The following is a 17,690-nucleotide window of genomic DNA, read 5'->3' on the forward strand; positions in this document are numbered from 1 at the left end:
CCACAGGCAAACTGCTAAAGCAGTTTTCCTGGGAGCAAAACTCCACAGGCAAACTGCTAAAGCAGTTTTCCTGGGAGCAAAACTCCACAGGCAAACTGCTAAAGCAGTTTTCCTGGGAGCAAAACTCCACAGGCAAACTGCTAAAGCAGTTTTCCTGGGAGCAAAACTCCACAGTCAAACTGCTAAAGCAGTTTTCCTGGGAGAAAAACTCCACAGTCAAACTGCTAAAGCAGTTTTCCTGGGAGAAAAACTCCACAGTCAAACTGCTAAAGCAGTTTTCCTGGGAGAAAAACTCCACAGTCAAACTGCTAAAGCAGTTTTCCTGGGAGAAAAACTCCACAGTCAAACTGCCAAAGCAGTTTTCCCGGGAGAAAAAATCCACAGGCAAACCACTCAAGCAGTTTTCCCGGGAGCTCAACCACACTTGCCCACCTCCTTAAATGAAGGTCTGGTGTAAAATCACATGCTCCATGCAGGTTTCAAAAGTCAATCACTTAAATCTCTTGACTTTCAACCTTCATCTTTGGCCCCTGCTCCCGCCTACATCAGTAGAGAACTGGAATGAATCAGTCTTCTCCTGAGCTCGTTAAGCTCCTATTTACCTGTCACTACATCTTAACACGTGCTCCTGATTGGCCCGCAATTTTACCATCATCAGATAAATAGGGGAATCCTGCCACTGCAGCTGACTACTGTGGTAGTATATGTTGGCAAGCAGTGTAGGAGTTCCACTTACCGCAGCGCAGATGGAAAGCAGCAGACAGCTGAGTATAAGGGTGAAAGCGCTGCACTACAACAAGCGCAGCAAAATTTGCCCCTGGTGTGGTAGAAGAAAGTGGGGCTCTGGTATAAAATGAACGGTGTGACTCTTCTACGCAACATGTATCCCGGGTAATTGAGGGAACATCTGAACTCCGGCGCATAAATCACATGAAGAAATCTGCAGAAGGTAAAGAAAGCAATCCGTAAAGCAAAAAGAGTAATAATAACCACAAGAATCCACCACAAAATTAAGGTAAACCACAACAGTAAAAGCCATAGAAACCGTAAGAAAACACCACAAAACGCAATCCATCAGGAAATAAGCAAGAAACGGTAGAGTAAAGCAAAATCTATGATCAGATCAATAATCCATGGAAGAGTAAGTTAAATCATAAAATAATGAGATGATAGGGGTGGTTTGGCTTGAAATAAGCAGTCGCTTGTGATTGCCATGTCCCAGTATTTTGCCCAGTAGACAGCTGTTAGACCCAGCTCCGCATGGGGGGGGAATTGGCTAAGTTAGGCACTACAAGGAGTCCTGGCTTTGTGAGTCAACAACCTATCTATCTATCTTCTTCATGCTTACTCAAACATATTGCCCCTGGATTTCCGTAACATCCTCACCTTCTGTTGTACAAGTCATAACCCAATAGAAATAGAAATAACAAATAACATTAGAAAAGAAACTCCTCCTCCCATCCCACGCACGCCACCTGCCTCCGCTCCCCCGTTGTCATATGCTCCTCCGCCGCTTGCCATAGACAGCCGCCAGCCCTTTGATCATCCATCATCCACCCCCCTGTCTAGCCTGCAGTGTTGAGATCCCACACACCACCTCGGCCACAGCCACACCCGCTGACGTGACCTGCTCCAGCTGCACTGGCTTCCCCCAATCACCGCGTCGCTAATAGACAGTCCGCGCTGCACTGCCTGGACTGAGAAAGTCCGCTCTGGCACGCCGCAGCTCCGCCGCCTTCGACAGCACGCTCCGCGCCTAGCCACTGCGCTCCGCATCAGCTCAAAAATGTAGGCCCTTTGCCGCCCCAGCTGCCTGCAAAGCCCTCGTGCTTCGCAGCACTGCACACCCCGAACCCCCCGTTGGACAACTTGAAGCCCCGAGCCAGATTCAACGCTACACCGCTTTGCTGCACTAATTTAAAGCGCTAGGCCGCTGGCGCTTTTGCTTAATGGTTTGGGGCCTGCTCTTTTTATGTTTTCAGCGCACAAAAAGCGCATAAACACTAATTATAGCAATAGCAAGGCACGCTTGCGCTTTAAAAGCGCGGAATATAGCGCTGAATTCCTCTTTTTTATTGCTGATGTTAGCTTTTAAACCACTTAATAGCGGGTACTTTTAGGAGGCTGACAAGTGGAAATAAAGACATTCAAGAAAGAAAACAATTTTTTTATGGGGGAAAAACAGATGCCGCGGTGCTGCAGTGGGTCACCTGCAAGGAAGTGCAACCTGTGGGCAATTCACCTGCCAATGGGACTTCTCCTGCGCTGCGCTGCGCTTGTGCCGCTGCGCAGCGCACTATGTAGCGCGCAAAAGCGGGCAAAAAGACGGGTTTGGCACTTTTGACGCTGCAAAATAGCGCAAGCGCAGTGCAAATACACTTTGCTTGTGCTGATGGCTCTGGGAGAGAAGTGCAAAATAGCTGAGCTTAACACAACCGCAGCGCGTGGCCGCTTGCGCTTGCGCTGATTGTGCTGGGGCTGCAGGGCGGGCCCGCTTAGTTTCACTAAATGGTGTGCTTTCTGTAGCCAAGTGCAGTGCTTCGCCCTTGCTGAGCACAAAAGCTCTAAATATTGAAACTGAGGTGATAAGCAGGTGTGCTTATGTATTTCACATGTAAGCTGAGAAAAACCTTGAAAGGACTAAATACCTACAACAGGATGTGGGAAGCCTGGAAGTGGCAATCAGAGAAGCTGCTGACCTGGGGACTCAACACAGGTGCAAAGGAGCTGGGGTTTGAGCCATGTTCTGTACCTGTGGAATTAGTGTTTTGGTAGGAGTAGGATGGCTGCGGAAATCATGGACAGAACGACTGGTAGGGGCGCAACACCAGGTGAACTGGGGCGGTGGAAGCTGATGGCAACAGCAAGAAATGTTGCATGTGCTTTTGATCTTTGCTTCAAAAAGTGTGGTTTAAGCAAATCACAGTGGGCGGCGCTTCACAGCTGACCCAAAAAGCGGCCAGGCAAGCGGATTCCCGCTGCGTGCATCTTATCCCCCCTATAAAGCAAAAGCAAAGCACAAATATTGCACCAATTCCGCAAAATAAGTGCAGTGCAGCATTCCCAAGGCGCTGCATGCTGTGCTTCCACACTTTTTTGCGCCTACTGCACTGCAAGTAAGCGCAGCGCTAATGGCTGTGCTGCGCACACAACGTTGCTCCAGCTCAATGAGTGGAATTGGTACTCCTGGTCTGTTTTGCTTGGACTTTGCCTAGAAATATTGGATAGGGAATTAGCTTTTATCTAAACATCAATCCTTGAGATATCTCACACTGCTTAACTTTGACACAGGTTGTGAAGAAAACGAGTTAGAAAATGTGAAGACATCCAGGCCTAGCCCTTTCCCCTTATTTGTTTATCTATGCACAGTCAATACAAACTTTATTACAAAATCCTCACCAAATACATGCTCAATAACACATTCTGGATCAAATGTTTTCTTGCTTTGACCTCCGACTTTTGAATTTTCTTGGCCCACTTGTTTTTCTTCTCTGAGATTACAAGGTCTTTTTCTTTGAACAGTTCAAATACACTTTTCACATGGGCTTTGTGTTCTTCTGTAGATTCAGAAGAAACAATTACACTGTCAAGATACACCAAAGAATATTTACCTAGGCATTCCCAAAGAATTGAGTTCATTATATTTTGAAAGGTTGTTGGGCATTACAGAGACCAAAAGGCACAACATGAAACTCGTACAGGCCGTTGCGCGTATTGAAGGCCGTTTTTTCAATTGATCAATCCAGTGAATTCAGTTTACGGTGGTATACACACACCTGCAAAGATCCATCCGGCTTTTTCACCAGGATCAGGGGAGCTGACCAGGGCAATTTCAATGGCTGCATGATGCCATCTTGTAGACCTTCCTTGACGAATTTATCTATCAGCTGATGTTCTGGTGGAGAGTATGGTCATCCACCAACTTTCAACACGGCGGCGGTGCCAGTATTGATATTGTGTTCAAACAATTTGAATTTATGCAATCCTACAATCTCTCGAAAACATTGAGGAGCTAAAGGACATTTCATGAATCTCATTTACAAATGAGTGTTCCAAGGGTATGGCTTCTCTCTTTTGCTTGACTGTTTGTACAATTCTCAACAAACTTGGCTTGTTCCAACAATTTGTAGCCTTAAGGGTTTTGACTTCCCCAATGTCATTCAAGAGTGTATAGTCGAAGTCCGGGTACCCTAATACTGCCTTTGTCTGGAAAAAACATGGCAAGGCCAAGACTAATTCTACAACCGGTAAGTTAATCAAATATGCTTTGAATACTTAGACCAAGCCGTTGATGTCACTTCAATGGTGCCTTTGAAGTTTACTTTCTTGATTTGTCCATTGGCAACCCTGACATTCCTAGATTTGCCAGGCATTTTCCAGGCATTGCCAGGCATTACTAGGCATTTTCCAGGCATTACCAGGAATTTTCCAGGCATTGCCAGGAACTTGCCAGGCATTTGCCAAACCTGGAGGCAGAAACCTTTTGTCCTTAACGGGTTACCTCCCGGAGTCCGGTGTAAGACTCAAAAGTGGTTGTGAAACCCTTTTGCTGAATGGAGAAGGGGATGATGGAGGTGCAAACTCTGCCCTTCTATACTATCAGATAACAAGACCCACCAAGCTAAGCTTGGCAAGTTTTAATCAAGTGATAGGTCTGGTCTAGTTCCAGATGAAGTTGTTCGATGACAGGTATGTGAGATTTGAGAGTGAGTTCAGTAGTTATTTGCAAATATAAGGGTTGTAGTGATGTGTGAAGGTGATGGTAAGTGTGAAGGGTTGGTATGTAAATAACTGGGGAATACTGAGCTGAGGGAAAAACAACTGGGGGGGAGAGAGCTCCTTATATAGACAAATGTGAGGGATTTTAGCTACAAGGGGGACCCTGGATGAGGGATTTTAGCTGGTGGGCTGCGTACAAGTGGTGTCAGAAGATACTAAATACAGGCAGAAAGTGGGGTGAGAAATGAAAGATGATGTCATACTGATGCAAGGACCACATGAACAAAGCGGGGAAATGTCAAATACAGAGGTACTTCATGCAAGGGGTGCATGAGTGGTGTCAGACTAATGCAAGGAGTGCAGAAATGGGGTCAGAAGACTGCATGCAGCTGCAAGGGGTGCATGAATGAGGCGGGGACATGTCAAATACAGAAGAAATGGGGTTGGTCCCCTGCATATTCAGTGGAGATAAGAGGGGTAGAAAAGAGTATGTGCTTGGCTGGGGCTGAGTATGCGTATACCTGGGAAAGGTGACTTGAGGGGTGTGACAAATTAATGACTGAGGCTGGCCTTGTCCATGAGGGTCCAAGAGGGTGTAACTTCCAATCCTGCGGGGCTCCAGTGACGCTTCCAGTGGTGACTAGGGGTAAAATTGGCCCTAGAATCCATTAATGAGGTCTATTTGGTGGTATCTTGAGGCCTAGGGTGAGTAAATATATGTATGAGGAAAAACTTTTGATTTTTCACTTTTCCGTCTACCACACCGGACGGGTCCCTACTAAGTGCACACACACAACTGGTACACACATCATATAATTTTCAATACTCATTTGTTGACAGGCCTGTACCAGTCATCAAGTGTTGTGAGTACTCACTTGATGACCAGTACAGACCTGAGCAGCCATTGAGTGTTTTGTCACTTGATGGCCGGTATGTAAGGATTCAAGATGAGTCCTTCACTGTCAACAGGAGTAAGGGGCTCGGAGGGGCAAGACTCGAGTCTCTGGAGGAAATCTAGTTCACAGGCGGCTTCTTTGCAGATGAGGGAAAGAGAGGCTAGCCGGAGAGATGTGGGGAACAGGATCTCTCAGTATGAAAAACCAGGGAACTGAAGGAGAAGAAGGGAAATGGAGAATGCTTACCTAGCCGGAGAGATGTGGGAACAGGATCTTTAGCGGCTAGGAAGGGCAAAACGGAGTTGAACTAAGTGGGCAGGAAGTGTCACAAGACGACCGTGGCTTGTGACACTTCCTGCCCACTTAGTTTTGTAAGACTCCAGGAATGGGGGCTTACCGTGAGATTTCACAAGAATAAGATGTATTTCTTGTGTAAGTACGCTGTGGTAGACGGAAAAGTGGAAAAATAAAATGTTTTTTCTATGCCACATAATTAATCATAATAGGCCTCAAGATACCATCCAAGGGACCCCAGAAATAGATTCTACGGCCAATTTCACCCCTAGTCACCACTGGAAGCACCCCTGGACCCCCTCTAGTGTGGAAGTTACACCTCATGGACACCTATCATACGGCCAGCCCCAGTAACCCAGCTGTCACCTGCCTTGAACCGAGTTTCACAGTAGTACCCATATACACATCACAGGATACAAACATACAGCTCCCTTTCAGGCTACACTCATTACATATTAACTACATACACTCCTTTATATACATAGTATGACATCATTTACACTGTTTCTGCAGCCTCAGACTTCATGTATACACTAATTCCCCCTGTATGACAGCTCATGCAGTCTACTGTCACCTTATGCATGTGTTAGAATGCTCTGGCGTATATTCCGACATCATGTATGCACCCCTGGCATATTTAGAATGTTCTGTTGTATATTTTGACACCATCCATGCGCACTCGGTGGGTTATGACATCATTTGTATATACTCTCACCAGCTAAAATCCCTCACCCCGTTGTCTAGATTAGCTGAAACCTAACCCACAAGCCCCCTTGGGGATTCACTTTTGTCTATAAAAGGAGCTCTCTCCACCCCCAGTGGTCTGCTTCCCAGTTCCTCACCCAGAACCGTCAGCCTTAGAGTCAACTCAGCTGACCTAAAGTCTGCCTTTTTCTACTTTTTACATATGAATTACTTCATATCTTTTTCATCTTTAGAGATAACATTGTTTTGACTTCATATTCTGTTTACTCATGCAATTTTAACCCTAGTTACAACTTACCAATTCTTTGTAACTCTACTCCTTTCCTGAGTTATTGAGTTGTAGCGCGCATGCGCAGTTGTGACATGTCAGTGCTACCAGGCGCGCCAAACCACATGTACATATGTAAATTACATAAGCAAACTGTGAAAATTTTTGTAGGCAGGATCCCCCTTGCCTGAGGCGGATCTACAGACTTCAGCACACCAGAACCACACCCCAGATGACCCCAGGATCACCATCAAAGAGTTTACAACACTCCCAGTATACCTACTGTCACAGGCGCCTAGGATATTGACAGTAAGTAACCTCTTTCACTGAACCTTGTTTATCTCAGAGGTACAACTCTGCGTCTTGCTTGATCTGCTCTTCTTTGCTGGCCTTTGCCTCATTCTTGATCACAGGGCTGTCCCTGCTTAACATCATTCTTTTTCTGTGGTTTTTGCAAGAAACAAACCACATAGGTTTCCCTTTAAAGAACCTTGACTATCCAGAAGGAAGCTAAAAAATTGTGGCTGGATTAAACTTGTCTAATCCAGGATCCCTCCATGTTTCTTTGGTGAGAGGAGGCTGTAGCACTTTCTAGCACAGCTTGGCAGCACTCTTTTGAAGAGGTAGCATTGCCAGTGGACGTGCATTCCCACCAGAATAACCTTGAATATCTGCTTATCTAGATCCTGCTCAGTTTCTCTCTCTGTTTCTCTTTCTCTCTTATATTTGTATTTTCTTTATCCAAAGAAATCCAAATATTCTCCCCTTCTTTCTTGTGTCCTGCTGTCACTATAGAGACTCAGGCTCACAAGAACTCACAAGTCACCCAACAGTCATCCACACTCAAATTCTAAAACCCTTACAACAATAACCCTTATAACAAAGTAATTAAAACACTTACATGTTGCCAGTCAATCAGATTTCATCTGGAACAGACCAGACCTATCACTTAATAAAACTTGCCAAGCTGAGCTTGGTGGGTCTTGTTGACTGATAACAGAAGGGCAGCGCTTGCAACTCCATCATACCCTTCAAAATTCAGCAAAAGGGTTTCATTACCACTTTTGAGTCTTACAACGCAATCTATCCTAACATGCTAGGAGATATAAATGAGAAAAGAAACAAGCATGTACCTAAGAGTGGATACAAGACCAACTCTTCAGACAGGGAAAGGTTGAGAAAAAGAAACACTGCTGTGCAGGTTATGACACAAGATCGTGCCACAATAACGGAAGTTCTATTGGGAGCAACTGAGATCTATGCCAGCGCCTAGACTCAGTTTGTCTTGAGTTTAGTAGGTAAGAGATTTCTTACTTAGACTTGATGGAGCTTTATTCTCAAGGACTCCAAATACGAGCTGCTAAGGAACCGGAGCAGCTGTTGTCTAACGGATGTTTGACAAAAGGTTACCTTCCAATCCTTGCTAAAGAGTAGGGCTTCTGCAAAAATTGACTTACCTCCTATGGTGTCAGCCTACGTGATGCCAAGGATATTATCCTTCTAGCTACACGTGGTGCAAAGCAAAAGATTAGAGTTATAAAACTCTAAGACAAGGTTATAAGGGTTAATTCCAACGTAATTGTTGGGAATTATGGCGTAAGAATAAGGCAATTTGGGCCAATTTGGGCCAATCTGACGTAATAAAATGAATATAATTAATTTTAAAGAGGGGCCTGATAAATCAGGGGTGTTTAATCCCTCTAGAATGAAGAACTGGGGCCTGTAAACAGGTGTGGTTTAAATCCCAGAAAGAAATGGCAGAGAATCTCAAGAGAAGGGGCTTAAACTTACTAGTATAAGACCCTAGAGGCACTTGAGGTTCTTCAGGCGTGAAGTTGGGCAGTTGGAGGAGCTCAGAGGAGGTAATCTTGAGGGCAGGGTGGTTACTGGGCAGCTTCAGGGCGGAAATTGGGGCTAAAAATCACGAAAGTAGGTATTTTACCTGGCAAATCACAGGCTAATGAGGCTGTTGAAGGCGGGTAAAATTCTAATAGGTAATGTAAAGCTGGGGAATCTCCTTTTGGGCGGAGAAAGGGCCCTTTATATAGCCTAGGCAGGCCTCCAGGGGCGCCCAGGGGACATGGGGACACTTGTGGGCGCATTCTGAGGCAATTTGGTTGCGCTAGAAGGCGCTGTGGGTCGTGGAACCTTGGGGCTTGGATACAAGGGTTGCCAAGGACCTTTTACAGAGGTTCTGCGTGATTTTACACGAGCCTTACACGTCATGGGGGCTGGTTTGGGGGTTCTGTGACGCTCATTTCCGTGAAAATGTGCCACAGAAGGTACTAGAACTGGCTTCTGTGTACTAGTACACGTGTAAGCAGTGCTTTATACATGTTCTGGAGGCGCTTATTGATTGCTCCAGTTCATTTGACCCCTTCTACATATTTACTACAGTTGTAATTTACGTGTAGTGAGGCTTGGGAGAAGCTGGGGCGCTTTCTAGTGTCTCCTGTGCACGCTGCAAGAGCTCCTTTCAGTCTAGAATGTTTTTATATTGAATGACGTGGTAATTACATCTTGTTTGGTGATTAATTACATGTGTACAAGCCCTATAACACATGTAATATTGTTATTGGGGCGTATTCTGGTCCATTCTTACTTATTGGTAACCTGAGCGCTTTGGTTGCGGGCTAGTTTATGCATTATGCATATATTTACACTAGGAGCGCGGGCTTGAGCTCTAGGCAACAAAGCACGCGAGCTTGGGTGCGCCACGCAACAAATAAAGCTATCTTTTGAACTGTACACAACACCTCAGTTACGTCACTGAAAATGGTTGTAAATATATGTACTTATATATATATGTGCATACAAGTGCATCCACGCGGGGCGTGATGCACTTGCGTAAACTTTGAAGTTAGTTTACACAAGGAAGGGATAATAATTAAGGGTACATGTAAGTGAGGTACCCTAGGTTATTTTACCCGTAGAATCAGAATCTTTCATAATATTTTACTTATTAATTACACAAAGCTAAGTAATTAATTATTTATAAGTGTTTTTAATGTTTTTTGCGTAGTTTTACATATGTAAGAGTAATAATGTCTCTTTCATATGTAAAACTACTTTTCATATTTTTTATTTGTATATTTTTATGTCACGGTGGCTCTGCCATAGTAGCCAGCTGACATTCCCTACCCCTAAGATGAGTCTCTGCTCAGAAAAAGAAAGGTCTAGAAAAATTTTTTTGGCCATCTCAGGTTGATCTCTTACTTGCTCTGTAGTTTCTCAGGTGAATAGGTCCATCTGGTATATTACTTTCTGGTAGCCATTCATCTCTATCCGCGGATAAGTTTTTATATCTGACCAAGTAGAGTCTGGTGTCTTTACCTTGTATTCTTTCTTTCTTGTCCTTCAAGATTTTATGTACTCTTAACTGTCCTGAGGGTGGAGTTTCTTCTATTGGGACAGGTTGCGGGGGGGGTAATTCTTCTTCCGGCCTGACTTTGTAAGGTTTGATCAGGCTCACAGGAAAGACAGGATGTTTCCTAGATAGTTCTTCACTAAGAATGACTTCCACTGCGTTTTTACCATGCAATTGTTTAATGGTGAATGGTCCTATGAATGGAGGCTTAAGTTTTCTGCTACCACCTAAATTATTAAAATTCACCGTGGATAATAGAACTTTTTCTCCAATCTTGAACTCCGGTTCCTTATGGCTTTTATCCCATCTTCCTTTGTTATATTCAACAGCATCATCTACACACTTCCTGGCATGTTGGTGAGTTGAGTCCAGCATCTTTTTGAAGTCAAGAGCGGTAGGGTGCAGATGAGGTAATTTGTCATTAAGATTGTCTTTGGGCATACGTGGGATCCATCCTCTTTCTAGTACATATGGAGCTACTTTAGTAGAGGAGTGTTTGCTACTATTGTATGCAATTTCAAGGGCTGGTAATAGGCTTACCCAGTCGTGAGTGTATCCATCATGATTTTTAAATTCAAAACCAAAGGAGCAGAATCTGCGCAACATATCCTCCAGAGTCTGGATCATTCTCTCTGCTAATCCATCCGTCTGGGGGTGATAAGCTGTAGAGAATGCCAGTTTAGTGCCTAGCATGTCGTGAAGGTTCCTCCAAAATTCTGAAGTGAATTTAGGATCTCTGTCACTAATGATAATCTTTGGAATTCCTACGTCAGCCATGATTCTATTCCAAAATAGCATAGCTACTTCCATAGCTGTGTCATCTTTGTGATTAGGGATGAATCTGGCCCTCTTGGAAAACCTGTCTACAACAACCAGGACTGAGTTGTAAGAATAGGGTCCTCCTGGGGGCAGGCCTGTAACAAAATCCATATTGACTATTTCCCATTTCTCTGTGGGTTCTGCAATTTTCTGGAGTAATCCAAATCTTTTACCAGTCTGTTTGTTTCCTTTCTGGCACGCATCACAAGATTGGATATAATCATGTACTTGTCCTTTCCAGTCAATCCACCACGCAGTTTGTTTGATTCTTTCCACTGTTCTCTCTTCAGAGAAGTGGCCAGAGTTCACATTATCATGGCATTCCTTCAGGATGTCTTTGATTTGATCTTTATTACTTAGTACCAAAACACTAGAGTGTTTATGTCTGAAGTAAAGAAGTCCATCTAGCAACGTGAATTTTCCCAGTTTATAGTGTTGGGCTAAATTATCTGGTAAGCTAGCAATCAGTTCTGGTGGGCTATTGTCATTTCTCAAGATTTCAACCAATTGGAGGAGTTCACTGTTCTCGTCATAGCTTTTCTGGACCAAGTCATAGAAAGCATTATCTAAGTCACAGGCATGTATCCCTAAGATTGGAAAAATGTCTTCATCCTCAGGGTCATATGCTGGATTATCTGGGTTATTTGGCAAAGCCCATCTACTTAGACCATCTGCATTCTTATGTTTGGCTCCTGCTTTATGGATTATAGTCATATGTCCTCTGTACTGTTGTATTGCAATTTGCCATCTAAGCATATGTCTATTAGGAGTTTTCATATTCATGAGGGTCCTTACAGCGGTACAATCAGTGACTACTACGAAGTTAGACCCCTCCAAGTAGTAATGAAGTTTTTCTAAGGCCCACACCAGTGCTAGGCATTCCATTTGACTGGCACCATATCTCTTTTCTGAGTTTTTTATTTGTCTTGATATAAACAGAACAGGTTTTTCAACAGGTTTATCATCTATGACAAATTCTTGGTGTAATGCGGCACCCAGACCATCCAAGCAAGCATCAATGTACAATATAAAGGGTTTATTGTAGTCTGGTTGGGACAGTACGGGGGCAGATGTGACAAGCCTTTTAAGCTCTTCATAATCTTGCACTCTGTCATATGTCATCTCAAAGATGGTGTCATTATTACATAGTGCATAAAGACTTTTACTTACATGGGCAAAGCTTGGTACATGTTGGCGGTAATAGCTGCAGAAACCTAGAAATGACATCATTTCTAATTTATTCTGTGGCATAGAGTTAAGTAAGACAGAAGCTACTCTGTTCTGATCAATGGCTAAGGATAGTCCGGAAACTACACGTCCCAAGGCTTTAAGTTCCCCATATCCAAAGTTACACTTTTTAATGGACATCTTTAAACCTGCTTCTATGGCCTTGGACAGCACTAGGTTAATTTTCTCCAAATGAGTTTCCCAATCATCAGAGTAAATTATAATGTCATCTATGTACACCATCATCCAACTTTGTCTGATGAAGGATCCAAATACAGAGTCCATCATCCTCTGGAAATGTGAGGGCGCATTTTTGATACCAAAGGGCATTCTTAGGTATTCAAAGATTCCTAGGTGGCAGATAATCCTGAGGTATTTTCTGCTTTCTGGGTCTATAGGGATCTGGTGGAAACCTTTAAGCACATCCATAGTGGTGATGTACTTAGCTTTGGACAGGTTGTGCAAGGAGTGATCTATGCGGGGAATGGGATAATAGTCAGGTCTAGTGTAATTATTAAGAGCACGGAAGTCTCCAACCATTCTAGATTTCTCATTATGCCACGCAATTATTACAGGTGTTGTAACTTCAACTTGCTCATTATGTCCTACTTTCCTTAAGACACCTAATTCCTGGAGCTCTTTGATGTGAGTTTCAAGAGCTTCTCTGGACTTGGGGCTTGAAGGATAGGGAGGCCTCCGTAGCTGAGGCGGATAAGGTTTGCTCACCGTGAGTTCTAGTTTCATGTCATGACCTTTAATATTACCAATGGGTTCTTCAGTAGTACAAAAGGCTTCTTTGTGCTTGAAACAAGATTTCAGAACATCAAGTTTTTGATCTTCCGTCAGGATTTCACTAACAGCAGCTTGGGACAAGTACTCTTCTTTAAAAGAGTGTAGTTCCTCTTGATACTTTACGTTATTAGTATTAAGCTGGTCCAGGAGTTTAATATTAATATTGCAAATCTGGAACTTTCTTTTCCAGTCTCCACCTATGGTGTAGAATCTGTCTTTACTTTGAAATATGTCTATTCCATACATGCAGAATGTATCATTACCCAAGATCAAGTAATTAAACACAGCATCTTGTAAAACAACAAACTCCACATTTAGTCTAAGGGAGCCCTTGGAGTGCGGGAAGATTAGTGGCATAACTACTACTCCTACTGGTTTCATAGCAGAATTGCAGCTGCTGAACTTGGCTTTTGGCATGGGGAGCAAGTGATTTCCCCATTCTGGATAACAATCATCCAAGAAGGTACTACTGACACAGGAGCAGAAGGCGCCTATATCTAGCAGAGCTCTCAACTCTGAGTCACGGAACAAGACCGTGGTATAGCTGGTTTTACCCATAGTATAACTCATCCCTGCTTCAGGTTTGTTGGTTAGTAATTTGGCGTCAGAAACATGGCCAACTTTCATAGAAGAGTCCCATTTTTGAGGTAAATTGGAGTCTCCATGAATGGAATTAATGGACAATTCATCACCAATATCAGCTTGGATTACGTGTATCCTAGGCTGGACTTCGTCTACAGGTTCAGTAGTAACAACCTCAAATTGAGATTGAGTATCTTCTTCACTTTCACAGTCCTCTTCTACTTCCACATTGTTAATCCTTTTGCGTGGATTAGGACATTCAGGTTTTTTGTGGCCCTTTTCCCCGCAATTGTAGCATTCAGGGATTGCAGTCCTCTTCACAGGGGGATCTCCTGTAGGAGGCTTGGGTGTTTCAGATTTGGGGAGATCTCTTTTTTCCGGAACACCATTTCTCACGTACTTTTTGTTAAGACCATTCAGTACTACAGTTTCATGCAATATACCTATAAATTTGGCTAGGTCTACATTCATATCACTGAGTCTGCATCTCATTAAGCTCTCAATTTGTCCTCTACATTGATTAAGTAGTCTATCATTAACTTCTTCTTTAGATGGGTTGTTGTACATGCAATCTATCCTCTTTTTCTGGCGCAAGCACCATTCTGTGGCAGCTTCTTTGGTTGGGTCAAAGTAGTCTGTTTCAAAAGCTTGGCGCTTTTCAGTTCTCCAGATTCTGGTTCCCCATTCCTCTTTGATAAGCTCTTTCCATGCCTTCCAGCTTTGTTCACCTACCTCTTCTCCTTTGGTGATAAACCAATCTGCCGCCACACCCTCAAAGAGTCTAGGCATCCTGGAAATAACAGCTTCCTCATCTGCGCGGTAGGATCTTAACATATGATCAATGGTCCTGATAAAGTTCATATGATCATACTCTCCTTTGCCGTCAAACTTGGGCCAATCTTTGATTGGAGGCATTAACTTATTTATCTCAACCATGTCAAGGGTTCTGTAAGGAGTGTTCTGGCGTGGATTATTATTCTGGGGAGGAACAGAGTTACGCATAAAGGGGTTGTTATGTCTGGGAACCTCTGCTTGAGGAGTGTAGTGTGGTTCACACTGTTGTTTTCTCTCTTGATAAGCTTGGCTGCCATATGAGGCATTTTTGCCACGCTCCTGGGCCACTGGGGGAGGAGACTGATTATCACTAAGATAATTATTGGCACCCTTCAGATGTGGAGGAATGTCTCTCTGAGTACCATCACTGCATCTCAACTCAGGTACGGGAGCGTAATTTTCCGCAATATGGGGAATATTACAAGGGGTTTGGACTTTGATGTCAGATGTTGATTTCAAATTCTTGATTTCCGCAGAAAGCGTAGAAATCTGAGACGTAAAATTCTCAGTGAGAGCCTGAATTTTCCCATCCATGTTAGCATTGAGCTGTAAGATTAATTCCTTAATCTCAAAGTTCTCTGCTTTTTGTTTGGCAAAGTGTTCCTTTTCCAATCTGGTCACTATCTGATCAGCGGTAGAATTGAGCACGGCAGCAGAATTCCTGGAGTACTGTAAGATCTCAGACACATCATACTTAGTGTCATGGGTGGTATTTTTGAGGCTCTCACAATCTTTTCCAATCTCAACAATAAGCTCACAATGCTTATTTGGCAACTCAAGGGGCAGTGGCCTCTCCAGTTTTTGGAGGACAGATAAAGTTCTCGAGTTAACAGCTTCTTTAATTTCTTTTAAGCTGTTATCAATACTATTTACAATAGATTTTAAATTGGTTTCGCTATTATGATCTAAAGTGGAAAGGTTGACGTTGATAGCGTCGAGGGAGTCAAAAAGAGAAGTGAGTATACCAAGATCTAATCGATGTTCTTGTAGAGATTCGCTGCGATTTGAAGGAGGTCGGTCGTTCTCTTCCACCGAGCCGGGTCGTCGAAGTTGATCGAACTCGAGCTCGAACTGCGATTCTTGCCGCCTTCTATCTTCTTGAATTTCATCACCGTCTTCTTCGGCGGGGCTGGGAAGTGGAAGTTTTTCGCTTCCCAGGGGTTCCAGCCCTTGACGAGGGCCTCGATTTCGTGGTTCTCCATGAGTTTCTGGAGGGCCTTCTGGGATTCTTGAGCCGTAGTGAGCAAAGCTCGCAGCCCGGCTGTCGCTCCGTCGTTCGCGATCGCTAGGTACTGCTTCCAAGTACTCACGTGCTCTCTGGCCCGGAGTTCGATCTGCTCCTCCTTCGAAAGGGTCTTGATTTCGGGAGTGATGGGGCGTGTGCGGATAGGAGCCAATGAGGTAGGGCAGAGCTCGTCGATCTCGTCGATCTCCATAGCGGACTCGTTCGGCTCGGTCGGACGAGGGGCGTCCTTGGATGGAGGAGGGATCTCGGAGGGAGCCGGGGTAGCAGCTGGGGTAGCGGGCATCGGGTCCTTGCGGGCGATTGTGGTGACCTGCATCCTCTTGACCCGGTCTTGCAGCTCCTTTGCCGCCGCGAGCTCGCGTTGGAGGTGGGAGTGGCCCTCGTAGTTCGGGACGAGTGGACCTAGTTTTTTTGTTAACCATGATCAGCGAACGTGTTCAATTTAGTTTGTAGGAAGGTGAGTTAGGAGCTTACCGGTGGGAGTTTTGTCAGCGGTTGAAGCTGTCGGGGCGGGAGTCGGGTTATCGACAGTAGTCTCGGCGGCTATGCTAGCAGACACTGTAGGGTAGATGAGATTAGATGGTGAGATCAGCTTCGAGTAAATAAGTTGATCGGGAGAATTGAGAGCTGTAGAAAAAAGGAACTTACTTTTGGCGCGGTATTCGGCGTCGTAGAAAGCTTTCTTTTTAGCTTTGGCTTCTCGGCGGTATCGTTGGATTTTGAGGAGGGTGTCTAGGTCCTCTTCTTCGCGGATATGGGCGTGGTAGGCGGCGAGGATGATTTGTTCCTCGGGGGTGAGCTGTTCCCACGGGGTGGGTTGGTAGTCGCGGAGTTCGGCTTCTTTGCGCAGGCGCAGCAGTTTCAGATAATACTGAATTAATTCGGCGTTTTCCTGCAAATTCACTGGAAAAAACACGCTACAAAAGTCAGAAATTAGACTTAAAATTTTGTTTATATATTTTTGTAATTTTAGATGAATTTTGATGAAGAAAATGACGAACTTGGATGAATTTTTAGGGTTTTTGGTTTGGTTTTGGCGTAGAAGGTAGAAAAAAAAAAGGTGATTTTTGTCAGTTTTAATGTTTTTAAAGGCGTAAAAAATTCAGAGAGTAGTGAGAATATTTTTAGGTATTTTTTTAGAGTATATTTTGGAAATTTTTTGACGTAAAAAATTAAGATTTATAAGGGCTCTTTCTTTCAAATGAATTTGAAGGAAATTTCCCGGCCAGACCCCCAATTGTCAGCCTACGTGATGCCAAGGATATTATCCTTCTAGCTACACGTGGTGCAAAGCAAAAGATTAGAGTTATAAAACTCTAAGACAAGGTTATAAGGGTTAATTCCAACGTAATTGTTGGGAATTATGGCGTAAGAATAAGGCAATTTGGGCCAATTTGGGCCAATCTGACGTAATAAAATGAATATAATTAATTTTAAAGAGGGGCCTGATAAATCAGGGGTGTTTAATCCCTCTAGAATGAAGAACTGGGGCCTGTAAACAGGTGTGGTTTAAATCCCAGAAAGAAATGGCAGAGAATCTCAAGAGAAGGGGCTTAAACTTACTAGTATAAGACCCTAGAGGCACTTGAGGTTCTTCAGGCGTGAAGTTGGGCAGTTGGAGGAGCTCAGAGGAGGTAATCTTGAGGGCAGGGTGGTTACTGGGCAGCTTCAGGGCGGAAATTGGGGCTAAAAATCACGAAAGTAGGTATTTTACCTGGCAAATCACAGGCTAATGAGGCTGTTGAAGGCGGGTAAAATTCTAATAGGTAATGTAAAGCTGGGGAATCTCCTTTTGGGCGGAGAAAGGGCCCTTTATATAGCCTAGGCAGGCCTCCAGGGGCGCCCAGGGGACATGGGGACACTTGTGGGCGCATTCTGAGGCAATTTGGTTGCGCTAGAAGGCGCTGTGGGTCGTGGAACCTTGGGGCTTGGATACAAGGG

This window comes from Puccinia triticina, chromosome 16A (assembly GCF_026914185.1).
Source record: "Puccinia triticina chromosome 16A, complete sequence".
Lineage (NCBI taxonomy): Eukaryota > Fungi > Basidiomycota > Pucciniomycetes > Pucciniales > Pucciniaceae > Puccinia > Puccinia triticina.